The following is a 27,773-nucleotide window of genomic DNA, read 5'->3' as shown; positions in this document are numbered from 1 at the left end:
TTTTTCATTAATAATAATCCAATATAAGCCACATTGATACAATACCAGATCATAATGCAATTAAAAAAGCCAATTATTCCATTCCAAATTAAACATTTTTGGGTGACTTCCCATGTTCTGTTCTTGGGGAGATGCTATTGTTCCTTCTCCTGCTTCCATTCTTATTTAATCCAAATAATACCATCCCGATGTTATTCCTTTATGCATTCACTGAACTTTAAATGGTGCTCCCAGGTCCCTGCGCAGGGTATTCACCTGCAACCCTCATTTTTTTGCCTCACACTATCGGCTTCCCCATTTCCAAGCTTGCAAAAATGATTTCTAAACATAGGAATTTAAACTACTCTTTGTGGCTGTAGTCAAGGGCACTCATGGAGTCATGGTATACTGAAAGCAAAATTGCAAAGGGGTCAGGTACATCTGTGCTATTTGTCTTATTTTGAGCTATGTAGAACTCTTCCATGTTTTAATTCTCATTTAACACAGCTGCCATCCCTGTTTGTTGTAGCACTGCTAATCCTGTCAGGTGCAAATTGTAACAAAACTGCTGTCCCTTATTATGCCTCAATCTTTAGAGAAAACGTCAGTAGGATCCCAGAAACGTAGGTCTGTTTAAGCATTACTCACATTTAAGAAGAAAAAGAAGATAAGGTTGCACTGTAGTTTTAGTTCTGCCTTACTATCACATCTCTCCCCCGCTTCCAGTAGCCACAAGTTGCACATGAATGGGTGAGCTGAAAGACAGATTATCGGCGGCAGTGCCGATTGCTGTGGGACAGCTGGGGTGTGCGCGGAGGGGGCGGTTCCTTTCTGTGTGGTTGGCTGACTCTGACATTGGTTTCAGTTGGTTGATAGGATTTCCTGCTGAAATCCAAAAATTGAATTGGCCAGTGATGGCCTTTCTCAGAGACGGGGCTCTGGGGACAGGCTGGGTGAAGCTTGTCATAACAGGTCCTCCTTCACATCACTAATCTGGCACGACTCTTATGTGTGACTTTCTGCTCACATGGCCATAGGCAACATGTGGTTTCTAAGGGCTGAGGGGAGAGGGCAATTCACCATTGGGGGAAGGTCTAAAAGCACCCCTGCTCCTTGTTCTACATGCCTATTCTGAGCAATGCATGAACAGGGCTATACTGTCTGAAGAAAATAATGTTATCCCATAGACACTGTAATGTTGACGGCAGACATTTTTCATGAAAGATCATCTAAAAGGATCTCTGTTAGGAACAAACACATTAGTTGTCTTTTTGGTGATGGGGTTATGCATAACTGTTGCAGGATATGGATGAGAGGGTAACTGCAGAGCAATAGTCTTGAAATAACAACAGATTCAAAAGAAGTGCTTGCCATGTAACAGCCTGAAATTTTTCTCGATGGATGTTATTGATGGGATGGCAGTTGTCAGTTGTTGCTTTTGCAGAAACCATGCTCCCTCTGTTTGTTGCCTTTTCTTCCCCCTAAAAGCTGGATTCTGATCTAACCCCTGCTGCAGTGTCTCTTCTCCCATTCAATTTAACGAAGGGGCACATACTGTGAAGTGCTTTCAAATGCAGCAGGAGCTGAGATATACCCTTTAGTACTCTGCAAAGCATCATGTATATGGATGATGGTGTTCAATGGATGGGTGAATTAAACAACATGGAGCACCAGTTTATAATTTTTCAAGATATAGTCACACCCATTTTCAATCTTTTTAGAATACTGAATTTTTTGTAAACATTGAAATTAGCAAGTTCCCCAACTTTGTCAATGAATGCTTGAATTCAAAAGCCTTGATTTGTTCCTCAATTAGACCAGGCCAGGGAAAATTCAGTATATCTTCTCTGTTCTGCAATGCCCCTTGCTTTAAAGAGTCCAGCACATCCTAAGTTCTTCTAGCCAGAGCTGGACCATTGAGCTAAGAGAAGCAATGAATTGTGGTCAGACACACTCTTTCCCAAAGCTGAGGTAGTATAGAAGCATATATGGCTCAGGTTTCCTACCTTTTCATGAGTACATGCATATCCCCAAGGAATATAAAGACTGGCGGGGGGGAGAAGTGGGGCAGACGATGGGCACCAGCTATTATTATTTTTACCTTTCAAGTGCTACCTGTGGAACATTTCCTGCAGGAGATGGTCTTTCAGTCACAAAAAATGGTAGCAATGATCCCTAGGCTTTTGAGGGAACAAGTACAAAACTGCTTTCATATGGAGGTTTCTTTTGGGGTGTTGGATATGCTCATTACAAGTATCATGACTCAATGATGTCTTAGTATTGGCGTACAGCCTTTTTCTGATGTCCTGTTTGCCCATCCAACAGATGTTTGGAATTGTGAGCTTTTGGAATGTCTGTTGGAGCATGCACACGAAGCAGGGGAAGTTCTTTGGCTCAGCAGTTATATTTGTGACGTGTCCCGGCTTTCCCTTGGAGAGTAAATTCATTAGTGGCCCATTGAACAATGTCTCCTGTGCTGCAATATACCATAGTCCCCAGGTCTTTTACTGCCTGACCTAAGTAATTTAATGCACTTTAAAGTGTTCTATTATATACTGCACCAGTAACCACAGATAATAACTTGAATATAGCCTTTACCTTGTTAACAGAAGGCACCAGGTTCACATTGCTATTTCTTTGATGATGCCACAGTGACATTTGCAGATGCAAAGCCACTGTAAATGTAGAGTTCTTTACTGTGCCAGGCAGTCATTCTATGAAAGGACTTAGCCAAATGTCAGTCCTTTTGCAAGCTCAGATGTTCGGTGTATCCAGGAATTTCGCAGTATGAATTGAAAGACCCAATATATCTGTTTGATGTAGCTGAATGGTTTGATGTTACTTTTAAGCTAGAATATATATATATATATATATATATATATATATATATATATATATGCATGCGCCTGTGTTTGGACAAAGACCATGGTAATAAAGAAACAAATGATCAGCTGCTGGGTATATGATGTGTCTGTCAGGAAACTCCGTGGTAATCCAGGCTAGGTTTGGTTTGGGTTAGAATACCCAAATTCTATAACTCCCCACTCCTAATTTGTGAGATTGAATGTTCCAAATTCTGCACTGATTTTTGCGTGTGAAAGGAGAAAAGTTATGTACGTTCATTTTCTTTAAGAACATAAGACGAGCCTGCTGAACCAAGCCAATGGGCCATGTCATCCAACATCCTGTCTCACTGTGGCCAGCTACATGCCTTTGGGAATCCTGAAAGCTGGACATGAGCAAAGCAGCTTTCTGCAAGTCCGAGCGACTGGTATTCAGAGGCATAATGTTAAAGTGGGGGGGAGGCGGAGAACATTTTTCAGTGACTGGATGCTGGTGTAAAGACCTCAAGACCTTCCCCTTGTGGTCTCTTCTCCCCATTCCACGGGTCTCGAGCCACTACTCCACTCCTCTATACTACTGAGTATGTGCTCAATCACATGATCTGCTTTTTTAAGCTCATCTTGTAGGGGAGATAAAGGATGCTGGCATGTGGGGCAGCTGTGTTCACATTCTCAGCGGAACTCATTACCTTGGGACATGCCATGGCTTTAGTGAGGAGGCTGTTTCAGAGGTTTGATGGTGGCAGTGGAATTCAGCTTTGTTTTTTTTTTTTTTTATAAAATTTTTATTGGTTTTTCCACATATAATATAAGACAATACAAAAGACAAACACAAACAAACACACATATAAACATGTAAAATTTCATAGATTTTTTCATATACCCAATTTCAGCGACTTCCCCATGCCCCCCTTTTCTGCATCTCTATTTTAAACTTTTTTTTTTCCAGCAACCCCTGGTCCAAATTATTATTAATTCCTATCTTTAACTCTTATCCAATCATTTATCGCTGCAAATCTGTTATGCTTTACCCATGACATTTTAACAATCAATAATTTTGCAAATATTTTTAAGATAAAATTTAAATTTCTTCCAATCTTCTTCCGCCGTCTCTTTCCCTTGGTCACGGATTCTGCTCGTCATCTCTGCTAATCCCATGTAATCGATCACCTTCGTCTGCCACTCTTCCAGTGTGGGTAGTTCTTGTGTCTTCCAATACTTTGCTAGTAGAACTCTTGCTGCTGTTGTAGCATACATAAAAAACATCCTATCTTTCTTTGACACCAATTGGCCTACCATGCCCAGGAGAAAAGCCTCTGGTTTTTTATGAAAGGTACACTTAAGCACCTTCTTAATTTCATTATAAATCATTTCCCAGAAGGCCTTAATCCTTGGGCACGTCCACCAAAGGTGGTAGAAAGTACCTTCAGTTTCCTTGCATTTCCAACATTTATTATTGGGCAAGTGATAGATTTTTGCAAGCTTGACTGGGGTCATGTACCACCTATAAACCATTTTCATAATGTTCTCTCTTAAGGCATTACATGCCGTAAATTTTATACCGGTGGTCCATAACTGTTCCCAGTCAGCAAACATAATGTCATGACCAATGTCCTGTGCCCATTTAATCATAGCTGATTTAACCATTTCATCCTGTGTATTCCATTTCAGCAGCAAGTTGTACATTCTAGACAGATTCTTCGTATTGGGTTCTAACAATTCTGTTTCTAATTTTGACTTCTCCACCTGGAAGCCGATTTTCCTGTCCTGTTTAAAAACTTCATTTATCTGATAATAATGTAGCCAATCTCTTACTTTAAACTTCAATTTCTCATAACTCTGTAATTTCACATTTCCACCTTCTTGTTCTACAATTTCCCAATATTTTGGCCATTTAGATTCCATATTAAGTTTTTTAACTTCCTTAGCCTCCATTGGTGACAGCCACCTAGGGGTTTTATTTTCCAATAAGTCTTTATACCGACTCCAAACATTGTATAATGCTTTCCTTACAATATGGTTTTTGAAGCTTTTATGGATTTTTACCTTGTCATACCATATATATGCATGCCAACCAAATCTATTATTGAACCCTTCTAAATCCAAAATGTCTGTGTTCTCAAGAAGTAGCCAATCTTTCAGCCAGCAAAAAGCTGCTGCTTCATAGTAAAGCTTTAAGTCCGGCAGGGCAAACCCCCCTCTTTCTTTTGCATCAGTTAATATTTTAAATTTTATTCTGGGCTTTTTGCCCTGCCAGACAAATTTCCATATATCTTTCTGCCACTTCTTGAAACAGTCCATTCTGTCCACAATCTGCAATGTTTGAAACAAAAACAGCATTCTTGGCAAAACATTCATCTTAATAACAGCAATTCGGCCCAACAAGGAAAGTCTCAAATTTGACCATATTTCCAAATCTTTCTTAATTTCTGTCCAGCATTTCTCATAATTGTCTTTAAATAGATTCACATTCTTAGTTGTTAAATTAACCCCTAGATATTTCACCTTATTTGCTACCATTAGTCCAGTTTCACTCTGAAACTTCTCTCTTTCCTCCACTGTTAGGTTCTTTCCCAATACCTTTGTTTTTTGTTTATTTAACTTAAAACCTGCCACTCGACCAAAGGCTTGTATTGTCTCCAAAACTTTTTTTGTACTAGTGTCTGGCTCTTGCAAAGTTAAAACTAGATCATCTGCAAATGCTTTCAACTTGTATTGTTTGGCTCCGACCTGAATCCCTTTAACCAGCTGGTCACCCCTGATCATATTTAGTAAAACCTCCAGAACAGTTATAAAAAGTAGTGGGGATATTGGGCACCCCTGTCGTGTCCCTTTTTCAATAGCAATTTGTTCAGTAACCACGTTATTTACAATTAGTTTTGCTTTTTGTTCAGAATAAATTGCACCTATACCATTCTCAAAACCTTGACCCACCCCCATTCCTTTGAGATTCTTTTTCATAAAGCTCCAAGAGATATTGTCAAAGGCTTTCTCAGCATCCACAAATATTAATACTGCCTTAGTGTTAATGTTATTCTCAAGTAGTTCCATAATGTCTATTATATTCCTCACATTGTCAGATAAGTGTCTTCCTGGGAGAAAGCCAGCCTGGTCCTTATGAATCTCACCCACCAAAACCCTCTTCAATCTTTTTGCCAAAATGTCTGCAAAAATTTTGTAATCCACGTTAAGCAATGATATAGGGCGGTAGTTCTTAATCTGATTCTTTTCCTTCTCAGATTTTGGTATAAGTGTAATATAAGCTTCTTTCCACGATTCAGGTGCCTTCTTCCCCTCTAAGATTTCATTGCAGACTTCCTTAAACGGTTGAATCAACCAGTCTTTCAAAGCTTTATAATATCTGGAAGTCAGGCCATCTGGTCCTGGAGATTTTCCCAATTTCATGTTTTGAATGGCTCCCTCTATTTCTTGCTCTGTTATTTTCTGGTTCAAAATCATTCTACTTTGATCAGATATTTTTTGTAGTCCATACTTTTTAAGAAATTCTTCCATCTCTTTTTCCTCCACCGGCCCTTGTGCATAAAGTTTCCTGAAATAACTCTGAAAACAGTTTCTAATCTCATTTGGCCTAAAAATGTTCTTTCCTTCAACCTCTAGGCTTGTAACCGTGTTTAACTTTTGTCTCTTCTTCAGTTGCCATGCCAGAAGTTTCCCACATTTATCTGCCGATTCAAATGTCTTTTGTCTCATTTGCTTTATTTTCCATTCTATCTCCTGGTTCATCAATTCCATATACTGTCTCTGGTAAAACTTTATTTCTCTTAAAATTTCATGAGACTTTGGCTTTGATCTCAATTTCTTTTCACCTTCTTTTATTTTTTCCAAAATTTTGTTTTTCTTTTCATTCTGTCTCTTCTTTTTCAGGGTATTCTGTTGTATCAAAAATCCTCTCATAACCGCTTTACTTGCGTCCCAAATTGTTCTTTTTTCCACCTCTGTTTTCAGATTTATCTCAAAGTAGTCCTTAAAAGATTTCTGGGCCTTTCTGTACACCTCTTCATCTCTAAATAGGGAGTCATTCATCCTCCATCTGAAGGAGCCAGCCGTTGTTGTGTTCATTTCCATCTTTACAGCGTTATGGTCGGAGCAAGTTTTTGGGCAGATTTCCACTTTCTTTATCTTAGGTGCCATTCCACTAGTTACCCAGATTTGATCGATTCTGGTCCAGGTCAATTTTGCTTCGGAGAAAAAAGTTCCCTCTCTCTCCAGAGGGTTTCTTGTTCTCCAAATGTCAATCAAGTCCATGTTATCTGTCATTTCAAAAAAAGTCTTAGGTAGCCTCCCATCCTTGGAAACCACCTGTCTTAGTGCTTTATCCATATTTGTAGAGACCACTCCATTCATATCTCCCATCATAATTATATTATAATCCAAATAGTCCATTAATATCTCATGTAGTTTCTTAAAGAACTCTGACTTCCCTTCGTTTGGAGCATAAATCCCAATTATCAATAATTTTTCTCCTTGGACTTGTATTTCTATTGCCAAATATCTTCCTTGTTCATCTTTAAACATCAGCTTCGGGGCCAATTTTTCCTTAGCAAAAAAATAAATAAAATGGAATTCAGCTTTGGTTCAGAAATTCATAGAACTGATAGAATCGAAGTTGGGAGGAACCATGAGGGTCATCTAGTCCAGCCCCCTGCAATGTGATACTCTTTTGCCCAACATGGGGCTCAAAGCCACAGCCCTGAGATTAAAAGTCTCATGCTCTACCGACTAGCTATCACTTTCTAATAAATGGCTTATTACTAAAACACCTGCCACAATGTTGCTAATCAAACAAGTTGTAAAATGCAAGAGCTTGGCAATCAAAGGCCTCATCTTCCACTAAGTATATTCATCATCAAGATTCTTCATTAATCTATATATCCCCACCCATGAGTTGCTGAATTAGATGTTTGAGGTAGTATGGCAGTGTGCCATCTCAGCACACCTGGTAGTCAATCTCCATCCCAGCAAGGTCTTCCCAGTAATCACAGTGCTGTAATTTGAAAGTCTAATTCCACGTATGGAGTCATCATGACTTCCGAGACTGTATAATGTCTGCATGTGTTTAAAAGAATGACAAGAAAATGGGTTGTATGGTGGGGAGCAGAGAGAGGGAGGGCAAGGCAAGTTACATAGACATGAAAGTTAGAAGCAGACTCCCATAATTCCCAAATTTTTTCACAAATCTTTTCAAAGTGAGATTTAAACCCCGTCTTAACATTATATGCACTACTACTTAACTCTAGATCATTGACAGTAGCAAATCCAACCCCTGATAGAATCCAACAAACTAATAGCTACCTTAACAGCTTACATAATTTCCACCAATTTTTTTTCAATAAATATTTTATATCTATAAATATGGAGCTCTCCTTAGATGGGCTCAGAATATGCTGAGCAATTTCTCACAACGTTTGGGTGAATGCTCATCTCATTCCACAGCAATGCAACTTAAATCAGATCCTGTCATATCACCACTGATGAGGCGTGGACAGATCCAGTAACTGCCCCAACCTTCCCACTCACCCGTGAGCCTACCACTGAAGTTGCAGTTCCAGTGCCAGGCCAGAAAAAAAGATTCTTCCCTCCCACAGCTAGGGTAAAAGTTGGAGCCACAGTGTCAGGACCGTGCTGTGAGCAGTAGTCTCTGAGATGAGCCAGGAATTAGACAAGACAGTGGTGAGGGCCAAAGAGCAAACCAGGAGGCAGGACTGAGGAGTAACTAAGGATACTGGCCAGTCCTCATGAGGAATTTGTGTTCAATCAAGACTGGACTGGAAGAGGAAGCACTTTATATCGCTTCCTGCACAGAAGGTTCCAATTGCCAGCCTGGGTGGGCAGAGTCAGTTCAGTGAAGCTGCCGCCTGCAATTCAATGGGGCAGCTATACCCAGATTCAGCACTTCCTGACACATAGCTAGATGATAGTGATGATGGTGATGGTGATGATTCTGTGAACCTCCTTGAGATCTTATGATGAAGGGCTGTATATACATCTAATAAAATAAATGAAAAAAATGAGAGAGCTGGTGTGTGGGCAGAATCGTTGGGAGACAGAAGGTTGAGATGCCATGGACAGTGGATAGGAGTTGAGCTGTCAGACTCGAATTAAAATAGCAGCATGAGTTTCGTATTCCAAGCCAAAGGATTATGAAACTCAACAACAGCTTTGCATTTCTTAGCCTCTGCTGAAGGTTAAGGACCTGATGAAGAATCTATCCACTGCAAATTCCATTATAGAATGTGCATTATGTGGCGTAGATGGTTAGATAAGGCATTTTTATGCACTTCATGCCTGTGTGACAACCGGCAATTATGTAAACCTTTGTTACATTTAAATGCAGTCTAGCACTTGGAAAGTGTTTCCTGTTTTCAAAAACGGTAATAGTCTGCGGAAACTTCAGCAGTGCCGCATCTCGCTTCTTTTCTGTACACATCACTAGATTGTTCAGGTTGAAACTACAGGTATTTTACCTTGTCATGTGCTGAAATAAAGTGCAGCAGCTATCTTTTATTCGCTTGCACTGAGCAAGTATGAAAGGAGGAGTCTGGGGGATTAAAAAAAAATGGTGATCCACATATGCTGACGATAATAAGCCAAGGTACAAGCCTTCTGGAATATGGCTTGTAGGAAAATTGTGGTAATAGCAGGCAAAACCTTATTACTTGGTCTTCTGTCCTTCTCGATGTGAATAGCACCCAGAATCAAATACAGGAATGAAGTCAGTGAGCTCACAGTTCAGGATCATGGCAGCAAAAATCATAACGGTGTAACACAGGAAGCGGACAAAGTCAGCTCCATATATTTTTCTGCCTGAGTTGAAGAGCAGGATGGTTTGCACCGCACCGCACCACACTCCCTCCCTAATTTCATACATATAAAAGCCAAAAGCCAAACATACAGGCATTTGAATCTTAGACTATACCTGCAGCTTACATTTAAAGCAGTATCACACTGTTTTAACAGACATGCTTCCACCAAATAATCCTGGGAATTGTAGTTTTATTGTGGGTTCAGAGAGTTATGCAGGCTAACTCAGGCTGCATGGCTTACCTGCAAGTGTCCACTGTCCACCATTCAGCATCTGTAACCTGAGGCAACCGCCTCACTCTACCTAATGGTATGGCTGGCCCTGGAAGCTGAGTGATACTCCATGAAACCATTGGTCCATTTAGTTCAGTATTGTCTAAGCTGATTGACTAGCCACAACTTTTCATGGTTTTAGACAGGATTATTTTCCCGCTCTTCCTGGATATGTCAGGGATTCACCCTGGGATTGCATACAAAACATGTGCTCTACAGCCCTTCCCTCAAATGTACACCCATCAGGATTTGAACCCAGGACCTTTCAGAATCTAAGTAAAAAATCACACCCATAGAGAGGCAAAACACAATGAAAAAACACCTCAAACGCCCATTGAAATTCAGTGCTTTTGAAAATATAGAATATTGCTATCATGGGCAAAAGACAACCAATCAGCTTTACGTTTCATATGGCCTTGCAAATGTCTCACACTTTTTTGGGGTACTTGAACCTCGTTTGTATGCTGCTCAGAGCCCACAGGAGAAACGATAGATAAAACTCTCAAATGTCGATCAATGTGCATTGATTGATTTAAGCAAATGGAGGTGCTATGAGGGAGAATGACTTTCAGCATGAGAGTAATATAAACAGCAAAAAAGATGAGTTTTTGTGAGATGTTTTAAAACGATTTAATCTTGTAAATGTAATATATTGAATATGATATAGTTCAGCTGGCTTATTGTATTTATTTACTGACCTGGATTGTAATGTAAATGTTTAAAAAGTAGAATGAAATAAAGAAAGTGGCCCTCTATATTCTTCCTCCTCCTCCTCCAGTATTCTTATACCTCCAACATTTCCCCAGTCTGCTGCTCATGGAAGCTGACAATCAATAGAGAAACAGTTATAGAAAATAATAATGGAAAATAATGTATCATTTAGACCACGATGTCATAAAACTCTCTCTCTCTCTCTCTCTCTCTCTCTCTCTCTCTCTCTCTCTCTCTCTCTCTCTCTCACACACACACACACACACACACACACACACTGCAGGCTCCTTGTATAAACAGAATCCCTCACCTCCTCTCCCATATCTCCCACTGCTTAGACACATGTTGTCTCCAGTGAACAGCTAAGACTTCAAAGCGTAGTACTTAATAAATCCCACAGCGATTTAAGTAATCAGAAATGGTAGAGGAAATACAGCAGAATAATCAGTTAATAGTACAGCAGTAAAAAAAAATTGCAACACAATAATCAACTAACAACAGAAAACAAAATTACACAGTATTGTACCTTACCATTCTCTTTCCCCTTCTGTGGTAGCAGCAGCAATATTGGGGGGTGGGATGGTTTGACGGTTTATGGTATTATATATTGCCATTCTTTGAGAGGAAGGGTAGGATATAAGTGGAATTACACACATGTGTGTGTAGGTGTCTGAGCTGCTGTGTCCTTCTTGTGCGCCCTTCGGCCGTAGAGCAGCTGAGAAGGACATGATGGCTCACGATGGCTTTCACCTCCTAAATCTGTGCCTGGGGCAATGTCCCCCCCAGCCCGCCATGCTACACCACTGCATTATTATGTACAATTCTATCTTGTGTAGCACTACCTTGGGATCCTATGGGATGGAGGGCAGTATAGAAATTGAAGTAACAAATGAATATATAACCGGCCTGTAAAATGCAGTTCTGTGAATCATTATGGAGAGTGTAAGTATAGCCAATGGTTATACATCAAAGATCAAATGTACCATTGCAACAAAGGTGATAATAAAATGAATTGGAAAGACAGTGAAATGTTAAATGGCCTGTCAACATTAGGTGATGTCTGTGGAAGAGCAAAAAAATACAAATATGGCAGTCAGCCTCTAAGGATCGCTAGCTGCTTGATCTTACCCATAAATGGTTTTGTGACTACGTTACTGGATGCCATATCTTTCAGTCTGGCAGGGTTTACCACAGCATGTTTAATAGGGCAGATATGCAAAAATATTTGCTGTTGAAAAAGAAAATCCCAAGTTCAAGAGTATTTAACAGCAACTTGGGGAAGCAATTTCTTGAATATGGTAATCATGCAAGGAATCGGAATCACTTAGCTTCATTTACAAATCATGAATATGTAACAGTGCCTTTAAATGAAAGGACGGCTAAAACAGAAATAGTGTTTGCTCAATTCATTAAAGAGAAGACAATTTATCAGTGCCGTTTCCCCCACCCTTCCTTAAAGAGCAGCCGTATGCAAATACTAGAAAATCAAGACCCAGTGTTAATTCTTCAGCGTGATGAATATTTTTATAATCCTAATTAGCTCTAGTCATTTAGTCTCGCAATTTCCACCAATCTAGCCAATTTGAAATGAAAATAGATGCCTTGATTACCAAACTCATTAGCAAAGGAGCATCCTTTCCCTCAACTGGTTCCCTTTTAGTGCAGATACTGTCTGAATCAAGTGTGGGACACTTGTGTTGTCAACTGCTGTAAGTGGAATAAAGCCTTAATTGTTAGGACTGTAAAATATTTGTATCGCTGCACATTCCATTGCAGTGCAATGCATCACTCATTGCCTGTAAGAAAAACAACTTTTTAAATGTTTTAATTAAGTGGAGTTGCTACGCCAGGCCATTTTTATAAAGTCAAATGTCACAATGGTTTCCATCTGAAACATGGAAAGTGTGAATGTTGACAAGCAGAAGTATGACTCTGCATTTATCATCCCGATTATGTTAATACTGGTAGTTTTAAAGGAAGATGAGGAATTTAATTATGCAGCAGCAACCCGCTTATTTTGAGAAGCGCCACGATGCATTCTGCCCTAGCAAAACACTGAACTCTGAATACATGATTTGCCTTTGCAAACAAATGAAACTGACTGTGAAACCAGAATAAGACTAATGAATTCTTTTTCCTGGAACCAAATCTCAATATGTTTTCCCCAACCCCTTGAAATGGACAAGTCTATCTAGAATAAAATCATTCTAGGTATATATAGTATCTCCACTTCCATCTATGTAAGCAGCACTTCTGTTTATTTTAGTTTCTGGTTATTTTGGTCATTTCGGCAAATATGGTTGCACTGTTATTAAAGGTTTGATGTCTACTTCCTTTCACCAGGGGGGAAAGTGAACAAGCCAATCGCCAGTCTATGCTACTTTTCTTTCCTTCGTCTGCAAAGCATGCAATGTTTGCGGAAAAGGGTGGATGGAAGAGGCAAGGCAATAGGCAGGAGGATGTTTCTGGTTATAGCACAATCTCTTCCAAACTGTACGTTTGGTATTTATTAGTCTCAAAAGAGAAACAGCTGGAAGTCCAATAAAAAAATATTCAGGAAGGCTGTGATAATCTTCACATTTATATGTAATTTTGAGTGTCTAAATAATTTGATTCTGCTTGAAGAGCAGCACTCATTTGCCATTCTTCCCTTCTTGACTTCAAACGTGCAGTTTGGTGCTGTTTTCAGTTTCTACCTTCTATTTCCCTCCTAAGTGACTGAAGTGACTGCCTCAGGTGGTGGGATCCCACTGAGATCCACACGAGACATATGCCACCTCTTCACCTGCTGCTGAAGATGTTGCCTGGGTTAATGCCACATTTTGTGTGAATTAGGCTGCTGACATTCTCCAGCTTCCATGGTGCCCAAAAAGATTCACAGTGACACAGCTGAAGTAGCTTTGCTGAATCCATTCCTGACCTGCACCCAAAGTGCTTCCATTTTGGAGCTGGAAGGCTCCTTGAAGAACAGCAGTGAGTGTCAGAAGCTGAGTGCAGTGGCATCCCATGAAGTTTTCACTTAATACATTACTGGCTATTGTTCTTTTCGATTTTACCAATTGATTTAATGCATTCCAATCATTTTAACTCCACAGTTATATTTTTATATCTCTCTGTTCTATACACCACCATTACCTTTTCAATGGTGGTGTAAATTATTTGAGTGACTAAATACATTTGCTCCCATTGGGCAGCCAGGCTGAATTTCAGGTTAAACAGTTAGAACAGAACAGAAAGGAAGAATCCCCTGCAACTTCACTGTTTTGTCTATCTCCTGCTTAGGATCCCACATTTCTTGACTTGACAACAGTACAGAATCCAAAAATTTTCTTGCGACACTCTGACTTCTGTCACCTTCAGCATCTGCTCAGCTCAGCTGCTGACTCTGCTGGGCTTTGTCTTTCCTGCTGACTGTGGGCAGTTTGGGTAGCTTTTGCCCTTGCTCCAGGCACCAACTTGACTAGGTGCTAGGATTTTGAAATCTGCTGATCAATTCCCTTTGGGGACTCTTGTAATCAAGAAGGGCAAGATTAATCATTGAATGTAACAGTCCCCCAGGGGAGTCATGTTGTTGGGAAAGCAAGGTTGCTTAATAAACAATTAGGTGCAAATTGAAACTGCCTTCAGCGTCATTGGACAATGAAATAAATTTACGTTGGTTGGCATCCGTCTGTCTTGGGAGAGAATGGAAGAAGAGGATAACATAAATGTATCTTACTACTTTGTTCTAGTAGAGAAGAGGTACATGCATATTTGAAAATGACAACCAATTCATGCTTAAGGAAAGGCAAGGAGCGGTAATATTTTTAATTAGATCATAACGTCCAAATAAACACTGAAGAGGGGGAAACAAAATCTAAAAAGCACGGTAAAATAATTAAAAGTATGTACTAAGATTGGCTTATAGCAGAGCCTGTGATCCAGTACTGAGCAATGAAAAGAATAACATCACAGGTTTACAGTATATATGCAGAATCAATTAACTCTGTCTCCTCTAGTTGTCTTCTGATCATGTCATTCTGATGCTCCACCTACATCACTGCCTCATTGTTACTTGAAATTGGTTGCCACGTTCTAGTGCTCACCTGTCTAAAGTTCTCCTCCTTCATCTCTTCCATCAGTTTATGATGTAAGTGTTCAGGAGAGGAGTGGTGTAAGTTATGTACTCCTTTCTCCTAGCTCTCAAATCAGGAAGACATTTCTAAATACAATGTCCCCTTTTCTGAGTGTCCACACTGAAGACAAACTCCCATGTGATGAAAATACCTAGCACTTGATGGACTATCTTCTGTGGTAACATTTATCTTCTGAATCCATAAGGTGAAGTCTCCATCTGTGCCAAGCTTTGGTGGTCAGGAAGCAGAAGCAAATGGGTGTGCATGACTTGCACACCTGCAGTTTGCACGCCCCACAGTAATGTCCAAAGAAGAAACGTCTACCACAGTGAAATATGAGAAGCAGTACGCGCATCTGGAGCTTGCACATTTCTTTTCAGGAGACATGTGAACTCTCCTCTTCAGGCATTATGCCAGAAGCATCAAAACCCAATATGTTGGTGCTGATATGCTTTTGCAACTTCTGGGTAATGCAAGCAGCCACCTGATTGTGAATCCATACAGTTAATCTCTTGCAGGATGAGGAATAGAGCATGGGTTTGCACATAAAGCTAGGACCTCTGTAGTTTACCAGCTACATGGATGATACTTGAAACCTTCTTCTTTTTACCAACCATTCTACGTCATGTGTGTGACACTGAAAGTGACGTCCCTGGCATGCTGATTTCCTACACCACCTGGGAGGCCTCCAAACTTCCTTGAGGAAGCAGCTACCCAGGCTCACGCCCATTGAAAACAGAGGTTTTTCTGTAGTAAAACGTGGTTTTGTCACTTTCCAGTGGTTGGTTGCCAAGGGACCAGACATCAGGCCTGACTGGATTTATTTGAAATGTCCAGAAGATGGCGATATTTGCCTTCAAAAGACGTTCCACCTGTCATTACTATGTGCTACCTGACTAGCCTCACCACAGGGACTCTTCCTCCCACCCCATGATTTCAACAGTGCATTTATTTTGCAAAGCCTTGAAGATAGATGTACTTCAGAAACAATTTTAGAAATCTTATTCACTGTATATAGTTGAAATTCTAATTCTGGCTGCAATCCTATGCCTATTTATGCACTCTTGAGCCTACAGAGTTCCATAGCATTCAGTACGTAGGGACAGGTTGATGCTGCCATTTCATTTTCTCTTCTCCCCCTCTTTGTTCGTATTTCTTTGAGCATCATGCTTAATTTTGGAACTTGCTTTAATATAATGCCTACTGTTAAGCCGTTTTGACGGCAGAAGTGAAGGATGTTGTTGTCACCTTTAGCTGTGATATTCCATTTAAGACAAAAAATTAGTCTAAGGTAAGCAGCTATCCAGTGGAGCAGATGTGGTTTGGATCCACTGAAAAATCAAGAAAACCAATGAGGTATGCAGGAAACTTCACTGTGAACCAGTTTGGTCATTAGGCCATATCCACAGCTATCATAAATCAAGGCATTGTTAAGAAAGGAGCTAGAGAAGATGTTGTATCATCCCCCCAAACAAAACAAATGGCATGTTCTGATTGTAGCATCAAGTCTTCTGTTATACAGCCAGCTTGCTAGGGGATATGTCGAGGCCCCGTTGAGCTAATCTGACTCGGCACACATCACTTATGCAGCGATAACAATCCCTCCAAATCTATGAAGCTAGCAACAGCAAAGGTCACATCTGCAGAAGCCTCTCTCTCTTTTCTTCTTGTTCAAATTGTTAGGTATGGTCGCAGCTCGACCTTTGGAGGCTGCCAGATTCATAAAGGTGAAAGGAACCTCATGGGCCATGTAGTCTTGCCTTGTGCCCAGCAAGAATGCCGGCACCAAAATCATCGCCAAGAAAGTGACCATGCAGTTTCACAGAGCTTAAAGCCATGCTGCTCTTTATAGCAGTGAATTAGCATTGGAAATAGACGCCATGTCTTGCAATTCAGCCTCAGTGCTGAGGCTGGTGTTGTTGTTTTTTTGTCTCTTTTTCTTTTAACCTTTTCTCATGCATATGGATAGGCAGAATATGACCAAATTGGGATAATTCTCAGAGGCATAGTGGAAAAAAGATCAGGGTTAAGAAGGTAGAAAGGGGGACGGGTTCTGGACTCTTGTGAGATCTTCATTGTCCAAAGGCCTTTAAACACAAATTTGCACTGACACATCAGGCAACATGTCTGTGGAGGCACTTGAAGAATGAGGAAATGGGGAGTATTGGGTAGATATGTTGCAGGCTAACACTATTAGACATGGCCAATCTCTGCTGTATTTTTTCCCCTGGTAGTCCTTGATGTTGGAGGTGTACTTTCTTTTGAAGACATAATAGTCTTCATAATGTAGATCTAAATGTATTTTTTTATAAGATATTTATTAAGATTTTTTAAAGTATTACAATAAAAATGAAAAAATAACAAAAATACAAAATAAAAATAGTTAAAAACACACAGATTTTCCATTGCTTATTTTCCTTTAGCTTGTTTCCCGGACCTCCTCATACCTCCCTTTTTTGTATTCCACTTCAAATTGTTGGTTCAGCAAATCCTTACCATTAGATTTTTACCTATTTATTTCATATTCTCTTAAAGCATTACAGCTGGAAACCACTTAATTTCTATCCAACATCATTCTAACATTCATTAATTTTACAATATTTCTGTAGATAGTCTTTGAATTTCTTCCAATCTTCTTCCACCGACTCTTCTCCCTGGTCTCGGATTCTGCCAGTCATTTCTGCCAATCCCATATAGTCCATCACCTTCGTCTGCCATTCTTCCAAAATGGGTAGATCTTGTGTCTTCCAATACTTTGCAATGAGTATTCTTGCTGCTGTTGTAGCGTACATAAAAAAAGTTCTGTCCTTCTTTGGCACCAATTGGCCGACAATGCCCAGAAGAAAGGCCTCTGGTTTCTTCAGGAAGGTATATTTAAATACCTTTTTCATTTCATTATAGATCATTTCCCAGAAAGCCTTAATCCTTGGGCACGTCCACCAAAGGTGAAAGAATGTACCTTCAGTTTCTTTACATTTCCAACATTTATTATCGGGCAAATGATAGATTTTTGCAAGCTTGACTGGGGTCATGTACCACCTGTATATCATTTTCATAATATTCTCTCTTAAGGCATTGCATGCCGTAAACTTCATACCTGTGGTCCATAACTGTTCCCAGTCAGCAAACATAATGTTATGTCCAACATCTTGTGCCCATTTAATCATAGCAGATTTCACCGTTTCATCCTGAGTATTCCATTTCAACAGCAAGTTATACATCTTTGACAAAATCTTAGTTTTGGGTTCTAACAGTTCTGTTTCTAATTTTTATTTTTCCACCTGGAAGCCAATTTTCTTGTCCAAATTATATGCCTCCATTATCTGATAATAATGAAGCCAATCTCGCACTTTGTTTTTTAGTTTCTCAAAACTCTGCAGTTTCAGTCTATCTCGATCTAAATGTAGATCTAAAGTAAACATGGATTGAATGAATGGATAAAACAAACAAGGATAAACTTGCACCTCAAACTTATGATGTGATAGGGAAAAGCAAGCCCACCCCTTGCTATCAATGTGCAGGGAGGTGTTTTTGTTCAGGTGTTTTTAAAGTTAGGGCAATATTCAGAAATTAGGTCCTTCACCTGAAATCTGAAGTGATAGTGGATAGTATTGAACTAACTTTTACTTAGAGTAAGCTTCATACTATTAAAATTATTGGCCATGATACACTTATGCCTATTAATTTCCATGGTGTACTTTGAGTAAAAGTTAATTGAATGCAACCCAATGTCTGCTCTGCTACCTCAGGAGTCCTTCTTCTCAGCCTGACCTCATTTGGCTGCATGTGTAGACCAGGTCAAGCTGTGCATGAAACTGCTTCCTTAGAATAAAGGCATAGAGGGAAAGGCATGGTGGGAAAGAAGGGCAGGCTGGAAGTGTTTCCAATGGCTTCCAACATCCTCTTTGTATAATTGCAGAGGTTATTTGTGGAGAAATTCGAGTTTTATTTATTGTGTGGGCTATAATCAGGGTTCTCTGGGTGAAAAAGCCACTAAAAACAATTTTAAATCCCTATCCCGACATACAGAATAGATGTTGCTTTGGGTACCTAGGTCGGAAGCTGTGAAGAACTTGATAGGTAAAACCCAACATTCCAAATTAAGCCCAGAAGTGGACTGGGAGCCAATGAAGGCAATAAAGTACTGGTGTTTTCTGCTCATAAAATGAGAATATAAAAAGGATTCCTGAGGGAATCCCTGCAAACATGCTAGCCTTGCAATTGGTGATTTCCCCCCCTTCCTGGCAATCATTTTCCAGCACTGCAATAGTTACTGTTACAGCTGTCAAGCCAAATTGTTCTGACTGACTCTGGCATTTGCGGAGTTACATTTTTCATTTTGTTCATTTGCAAAGTCTCTGTTTATTTGATTTTTGGCAAAGCTTGCGGGGGGACAGTGATGGAAAGGAGACACCTGCTTCATACACATACTGACGAGTCCTAATCTGCTGTATTAATCCTTTGCCTGGTCACAGAGAAATTCCTCACTGTGGTGCTCTGTAAAGAATCCCAAGATTTCCATATGCTGCAGTAATTAAGGTGTTTCCTGTAAGAATGCATTGTGACTTGCTTGCTGTAGATTAGTAAGTTGGTATTTTATTTCTCCCTTGTTGCAAAATAAAAATAACTGCCACAGATGCAGTGCTGTTACATGATAAATTATTCTGATTTCCCCAGCTGATAACTTTCAAAATAATAATAATAATAATAATAATAATAATAATAATAATAATTTATTATTTATACCCCGCCCATCTGGCTGGGCCTCCCCAGCCACTCTGGGCGGCTTCCATAGAAACCAAAAATACAGTAAAATATCACACGTTAAAAACTTCCCTGAACAGGGCTGCCTTAAGATGTCTTCTGAATGTCAGGTAGTTGTTTATTGCTTTGACATCTGCTGGAAGGGCGTTCCACAGGGCGGGCGCCACTACCGAGAAGGCCCTCTGCCTGGTTCCCTGTAGCTTTGCTTCTCGCAATGAGGGAACCGCCAGAAGGCCCTCGGCGCTGGACCTCAGCGTCCGGGCAGAATGATGGGGGTGGAGACGCTCCTTCAGGTATACTGGACCGAGGCCGTTTAGGGCTTTAAAGGTCAGCACCAACACTTTGAATTGTGCTCGGAAACGTACTGGGAGCCAATGTAGGTCTTTCAAGACCGGTGTTATATGGTCTCGGTGGCCGCCCCCAGTCACCAGTCCAGCTGCCGCATTCTGGATTAGTTGTAGTTTCCGAGTCACCTTCAAAGGTAGCCCCACGTAGAGTGCATTGCAGTAGTCCAAGCGGGAGATAACCAGAGCATGCACCACTCTGGCGAGACAGTCCGCAGGCAGATAGGGTCTCAGCCTACATACCAGATGGAGCTGGTAAACAGCTGCCCTGGACACAGATTTGACCTGTGCCTCCATGGACAGCTGTGAGTCCAAAATGACTCCCAGGCTGCGCACCTGGTCCTTCAGGGGCACAATTACCCCATTCAGGGGTAAATATACCAAATTTGTACACTTATAGCAGTATTCAGTGGTGGCTAGTGCCCATCAGGACTGGTAGGCACAGAAGGCAGGAAGACCAACAGCAGGGGGAGCCAGAGCCAGCTAATTATAGTTTTGTCTGCCTCCTCCTTTCTGAGTTCTACAAGTGCAACATTGAGGAGAAAGCTGACAGACAGTGTTATCCTCTGGACTGCTGGGGGCAGACTGTATGTGGGTCAGTGCCTCATTTGTCCTAATGCACCAGGCTTCCCTGGGGGCACCAGCCTCCAAAACTGGAGAGATGGCAGTGTATATGTGTGTCCCCATGAAATACACTCCTCCACTTTACCATTTTTTGCCCTTGGAAGAGTGTTCACAAGAGAGTGGTGAGATGGTGGGGAAGAGGAAACACATATCTGCTGCCAAGACAACCGGACTAATGCTCTCTTGCTCCAATTCAGTAATGCAGAGTGGACTAGTTGAGGGAGAATATGGAGGGCCATGTGTAGCAACATGTGCATTTATTGTAAGTAATACAGTGTGGGCCAACAGCATCCAAATGAACATAAAAAGAACCCTGCTGGATCTTTTCAAAGGCCTATCTAGCTATTTCCACAATGCCCAACCAGACCCCACTGCGGAAGTCCCAAAACAGGACATATTAGCCTTTCTCATTTGTGCTCCCCAGTAACTGGTACTCAGAAGCATGCCCATCTCTATGGTTTTATAAATTACTGGAAGCCATCCACAGTGGGCAGCATATAAATAATGTTGTTGTTGTTGTTGTTGTTGTTGTTGTTGTTGTTGTTGTTGTTGCCCACATGGCTTGAAGTTAAACTGTGCAGACAAATGCATAGCCTCCAAAACATCCTTCAAAAAGCTCCACAAAAATTGACAACCAGCTGATAGATGAATCTAGCAGAATGCTTTGCAAGGCACTTTTCTGGACCCTACAATCAGCTAGTTGCCAGGTCTTGCAAAGCCCCTTACACAGAGCTTTGCAGGTGCCATCAATCAGCTGACTGGTGGCATTTGTAAGCCCCTTTCAGTTGAACCAGATCTTGTCCTGCCCTTAATTGCAGAGTAGGTGGGTATGGCTTGGTAAAAATGGTCTTGCGGGCTGAATGGCGAGACCTGGTGGATCTTATGAAGCCCACAGAACAGAGGCTTCCCACCCCAGTTTGGGAAGAAGCAAGGTGTTTAGGCTTCCTATCTCTGGGTAATAGGTGAGCTTCGAAATTTTGCACTTAGGCAAAACAGAAGAAGACTTACCATCCTCTGCAATGGCTAGCGAATGCACCTCAGAACTGGTCAGGCTTGAATGAAAAGAATGCATCATACAACAGGGCATTTGAAGGAAAACAAAATTATCTTTGCTTTAGAAGTATGGCTTCTATTTCCTTTTCTGTTGATGCTAAAGAGATTTTATGATGTTTAAACACTTTATGAGCAATTGGAGCAAGGCAAATGAAGGACAGTGTTTGAGTGCCCCAAGGGGAATATTGGTCTTTCCTGTATTAGATGGAAGGAATGTATTTTTTTGGCATGCTGGTTCACAACAGCTTTGCCCCATCAAACCTGCTCGGAGAGTTGATGGAACTGATTAAAATCACCAGTGCCCCCTGTGGCAGACATGGCCATATGGTGTTTTTAACTGGGAAGGAGATAGTTGGGGAAGAGACAGAGTCATGTGGAGAGGAAGATCAAATGCTTAGTTACTTTGCTTAGCTATTTCACTCCCTTCCCATGTGCTGATTAGACTGAAAGGAAAAATGAATTAAACATGCATTGACAGGGGATCTAAAAATCTTCATGTTGCTGATAATGATTGCTTTATACATCACAGAATCCACCTTTCAACTATAGAATCTAGGCAATAAAATTAGGAAATGCTTGCATGTTAGTGGATAAAGGTTTAAAAAAATGCAGATATATTCCAATTGTGGCAAATCAGATGCCTATGGGAAAGTTATGGGCAGGGAATGAAAGCAACACTGTATGTGTCCAGCTAATGTGCTTGTATATAATGATGTAGCAAACGTGAAACCATCACTGTACCCAGAAAATTAAGTTGTAGATGAGACTAAGAGGTTTTATAAGATTGAGTGGAAATAATCCCCTAACTTCACAGCCTTGTTTGCAGATCATGAAACTCTGCCCTTGCTTTAGCTGATATTTCAGGAGTGTCATAGGAAAATGGACAAAATTCACCTGTTGGCAAAAAGAAGGGGAAATGAACTTTTCTGTATTTCTAAGCCTAGAAAACCAGCTCTCTAACTAGTGTAGCCGATAATCAGGGATGATGGAAGTTGCAGTCCATTTCTGAAGGGCCACACGTTCTCTACCTCAGGACTTTGGGGACACAGGCCCATCTTCCAGCACATCCCTGTCTTCCAGCCCTCTGCTGAGGCTTTTCTTCACAGGTTCAGAGGAAAGCAGGGAAACACCTAGGCGGCATTGCAGGGAAATACCTAGGTGACATTGCCTAGGTAACCAAGAAACCCTAACCATCTTTCCAAATGACACAGAAGAGGCAAATACAGAAGTCACTTGGTTGCCTAGGCAACATGGGGGCACTCCCTGTCTTCTGGTGCTGTAAGGATGCCAGAAGGCCTTCTTGCAGCATGGTGGAGTTTCCCCACACTGCCTAAGCAAATGGGTAATGCAATGCACTTGGACTTCTTCCCACACAACATAACTGTATTGTATTGTTGTGTATGTGAAGGGGAGGGCAACATTTTTCAGGGGAGTGGGGGCACCTGCATAGGGAAGGAAGAAGCTAAAGCAGCCAGTACAATATTGTGAGCTGCCCCTCAGCCCACTGAGAAAGGTCAGTGCAATGATGGACAGGAGGCATGGCTTCCAAGTGTGTTTGTGAGCACAGTTCAAAATGTTGGGGCAGACCTTTAATCCCTTAAAAGGCTTTGGCCCTGCATACCTGAAGGAGCGTCTCTACCCGCATCATTCAGTCCAGACACTGAGATCTAGCTCTGAGGGCCTTCTGGAGGTTCCCTCATTGAGAGGTTACAGGGAACCAGGCAAAGGGCCTTCTCAGTGGTCATCCCTGTCCTGTGGAATGCCCTCCCATTAGATGTCAAGGAAATAAATCTGACTTTTAGAAGACATCTGAAGACAGGGAAGTTTTTAAAGTTTTATGTCTTGCTGTGCTTTAATTTCTTGAAAGCTGTCCAGAGTGGGTGGCATATAAATGTTGTTGTTGTTGTTGTTACTACTCCAGTTGCAAATGTGGTCACCACAGAGCAACCTGAGTTGATGAGGTCCTGACAACAACTTTAGATGGGAAAAGGCATATGAAGTGGGATTAGATGTCGAACTGAGAGTGGCTGATGCCTTCTAAGATTTCCTGAATGGCTCAGCCTAGCTTCTCACTCTTTCACTGGCTCTCACTCTGATGTTTGGTGGTGGGAGTTTCATTTTTGGAGGAACAGAAAGTGGTTGTCAATGAAATAACATCCATATTAGGCAATTTTAGTAAATACAGTGGTACTTCGGGTTACATACACTTCAGGTTGCAGACTTGACTAACCCAGAAATATTAAGAACTTTGCTTCAGAATGAGAACAGAAATCAAGCAGCGTCGGTGCAGTGGCAGCAGGAAGCCCCATTAGCTAAAGTAGTGCTTCAGGTTAAGAACAGTTTCAGGTTAAGAACAGACCTCCGGAATGAATTGAATTCTTAACCTGAGGTACCACTATACCTGGGAAGAATCTACTTTAAACATTTTTTTGACCTGCTGCCAATCTGGAACACAATCAAGTCTCACAGACCATAGTTATCAGCTTGAAACATGCACAAACGTCTGGGCATGGGAGATTTGAAGTTAACAACTCATTTATCATTTATATAATTTGACTTCCCTCCAAATCCATGGTGGGTGATGAAAAACTAAGTTCACATGCCCCCAGTTTTGGCTGATCTTCTCTAGAAAACTAAGGCTGAGCAATTAGCTTGATATCACATAGTGGGATGGAAGCTTAAGGATAAAGGGTTAATGCAGACCAGGAAAATAAAAAGGGACTCTTACTATCATCATTGTAAAACCAGGTGTAACAGCTTTGTTGGTAGTGCAGCATGACAAACAAGAGACAAGTAGTAATTTGAAAATAAATCAAGCAAGCTTTGAAGATGCACAGAAGACTTCTTTGGTATAAATATTTGCAATCTGGATCCATAGCTACATTTGAAAAGTAGCTCTACATTTTGGAAGCTCTTTAATTTTTTTTTTTAAACCTACTCTGTATTTCTCACTCTGGAATAAGTGACCTGAGAATCACCAGTTTGAAAAAATACTATCCAAGGGATACAGGGGCAGATGATATTTGTCACATTAGAACTACAGCTATCAATTCATAATCTAAATCCATGGAATTGCTGTGATTTTATTCAACTGCTTGGGGTGTGTGTGTGTGTGTGTGAGAGAGAGAGAGAGAGAGAGAGAGAGAGAGAGAGAGAGAATTTGCTCTTTGCCATTCCCAGCAGACTGATTCTTTAGGTAGCTAAAGAATGATCACGAAATAGTAAGGATGGAATGCAGCAACTGCTGCATCCATACAGCGTTGCAACCTACAGCACTGCAGACGCTGAGGTCCAGCGCCGAGGGCCTTCTGGCAGTTCCCTCATTGCGAGAAGCAAAGCTACAGGGAACCAGGCAGAGGGCCTTCTCGGTAGTGGCGCCCGCCCTGTGGAACGCCCTTCCAGCAGATGTCAAAGCGATAAACAACTACCTGACATTCAGAAGACATCTTAAGGCAGCCCTGTTCAGGGAAGTTTTTAACGTGTGATATTTTACTGTATTTTTGGTTTCTATGGAAGCCGCCCAGAGTGGCTGGGGAGGCCCAGCCAGATGGGCGGGGTATAAATAAATAAATAATAATAATAATAATAATAATTATTATTATTATTATTATTATTATTATTATTATTATTATTATATGCAACAACATGACTGTCATGATGAACAGACATGGTGTAATGGGTTGAAGTTTCTTCCCTAACAACAGCCACCATTTGCAAGCTAAGTCACTGAGTGATGGTGCACAGCATTGTTTGCAACACAGAAAAGGAATACAACACTGATGGCCCTATAGGAAAAGCCACCTATGTGGCATCCTCCAAATGGCATTTCAACCATCATATATAGCCTGTGGCCCTCCTGATGCTGTTGGGTTTCAGTTTCTATGAGCCCTAGTGAGCATGGCCCATGGTCAAGCATGGTGGGAGTTTATGGTCCAACAATACTGGGAGGGCCAAAAGTTCCCTGACATAATCACTGACATAATCAGTGACATAGAGCCCTGCTCAGATGAGCCTACATGAGTAAGAAACAGAGAACGTACCTTCCTGCCAGACATCCTTAGTGGAACATCCAACTCATCTCTGTACTATGGATGTCTCTTGTGCCTAGGGGTGCAGAATCAAGAGTGCATAAGTCTGAAATGCATGATTGCTGTCTTTCAAAATCAAGAAGTAACAACTGCATGGATCCAACTGGTATCTGTTGGGTTCTGTGTTCATAAGCCCCTATTTCAACATATGGACTCCAGCAGGTGTAAGGACTGAGACTGTATGAACCTGCTCTCTATTGTAGAAAGGGCCTACAACTAGGTTCGCACTGAGCTTGTCTCAGCAATGCACAAGAAATAGTAGTAAGCTGCTATAAAAGACTTGAAAGTGACAGCATGCTATTGCAGCTGTGTTGACACCAGCCACTCAGTGTGGCACTGCACTTACATACCTGTTTAAGATCAGCATATCCTGTCATTGAGAGGATGGAATTTTTAGTAATGTCCTCTTGAAAGAAACTGGGGAAGCTGCATCTCAGAATTACAAGCAGGCTTCACAATGAGCCAGCTTTCATTCCTGCACCCTGCACACCATCCAAGAGCAAATGGCTTTCTAATGCCATCTATATTTCTCCTGGCTGCATTTGACATCTCCTCTGGGCCCCGAAAGCAAGGTGAACAGAAGGCACATGTGCACTCAGCTTTTATGCTTGCAGAAGCCTTTAGTTTATTGGCTTTCTTTAAGTAATGTGTAATTGACCTTTATATTTGCATCCATGATTAATTGTCGTCAAGCTGCGATGAAACAAAGTGGGGTTAAAGGGACCTTCTTCCCTGCTCCCCCCACCCAACCTTAATATCTGTGCAGTGTAACTGCTGCTTCTCTTGATTATCTGATTTCAGTAGAAATTCAAAGGGGACTGGTAGAAAGAATGGAAGAAAAGCCCAGCACCCTCAAATGAAAAGTCTCCTTCTTATCTCTTTATCTGAATCCGCCTAAAGGCTACAAGTTCAATTTAATTCGTCTACCATCAGTCAGCCTGAGATCTAATATGAAGAAGGGGGGGGGGGACTGCTCAGCAGCTGGTCTGGCTCCTGCAATGATAGGCAGAAGGATGCTTTTGAGCGAGTAACCGTAGGGCACATGACTAACTGCAATGAAAGGGGCTTACTGCTTCTGAGCTGGCCACATCTACAGCTGTTAAGAAACTTTTTTCTTTTCTTTTCTTTTTTTAAAGTACTTATGTGAGCCAAATGAAAATAACTGAAGCCAAATAGCAGCCTCTGTGCTTGATGATATTCAGTTGCCTGTGGAAAAAAAGCGACATTGTGTTTGGTCACACGTTGCTGCCAAGTGATATCTAATCCACAGCATTTGTGTACCACAAGTATTGCTGGATTCTTACAAGTGATGCACCAAGCGTTCTGTAGATCTGTACGGGAATGAAGCCCCATCTGCACTATGTATTTAGAGTAGTACCATACCATTTTAAACAATCATGGCTTCCTCTAAAGCGTCCTGGGAACTGCCACTTATTAAGAGCTTTCACAGAGCTACAGTTTTCATAGTTCCCTGGGAAGAGGGATTGATTGTTAAGTCATTCTGAGAATGTGAAAGGCATAAGGGTATCCTAACATGCCTAAACACCCTTAACAAACTAGAGTTCCCAGGATCCTTTGGGGGAAGCCATAGTTATTCATAGTGGCATGATACTGCTTTAAATGTACATTGCAGGCCACCCCCCCATTCTTTCATACCTATTAAGTATTGTAGCACACCAATACAGTGGTACCTCTGGTTACGTACTTAATTCATTCCGGAGGTCCATTCTTAACCTGAAACTGTTCTTAACCTGAAGCACCACTTTAGCTAATGGGGCCTCCTGCCGCTGCCGCCGCACGATTTCTGTTCTCATCCTGAAGCAAAGTTCTTAACCCGAGGTACTATTTCTGGGTTAGCGGAGTCTGTAACCTGAAGCGTCTGTAACCTGAAGCGTATGTAACCCAAGGTACCACTGTAATGCTTTTCTGAAGGTAACCAAAGTTGAGCTCTTGATACTGAACATGGTCTGGAGTTAGGCTATCCTAAAGGCCCCCCCCCAACCCCAAACAAACCAAGAAACACACAACTCAATTCCTCTGCAGCTGCATACATATTTGTGTTTACTCAGAGTGCTCCTACCACTGGTTTGGAAGGTAGCGTCCACACAGCATTAGCCATAATCAGTATCTGTCCTGTCATTTCATATTAAATACTGC

The 27,773-nt window shown here is 41.2% G+C and overlaps 1 protein-coding gene across 1 annotated transcript in view; it reads left to right on the top strand.

Annotated features, from left to right (window-relative positions):
* Positions 1–27,773, top strand: part of SORCS3 (sortilin related VPS10 domain containing receptor 3) — a 431,276-nt gene that overhangs the window by 235,499 nt on the left and 168,004 nt on the right. The gene's annotated exons all lie outside the window — the stretch shown is intronic.

The sequence above is a fragment of the Podarcis raffonei genome, chromosome 5 (assembly GCF_027172205.1).
Source record: "Podarcis raffonei isolate rPodRaf1 chromosome 5, rPodRaf1.pri, whole genome shotgun sequence".
Classification (NCBI taxonomy): Eukaryota; Metazoa; Chordata; class Lepidosauria; order Squamata; family Lacertidae; genus Podarcis; species Podarcis raffonei.
This window is presented reverse-complemented; position numbering and strand designations above follow the sequence as displayed.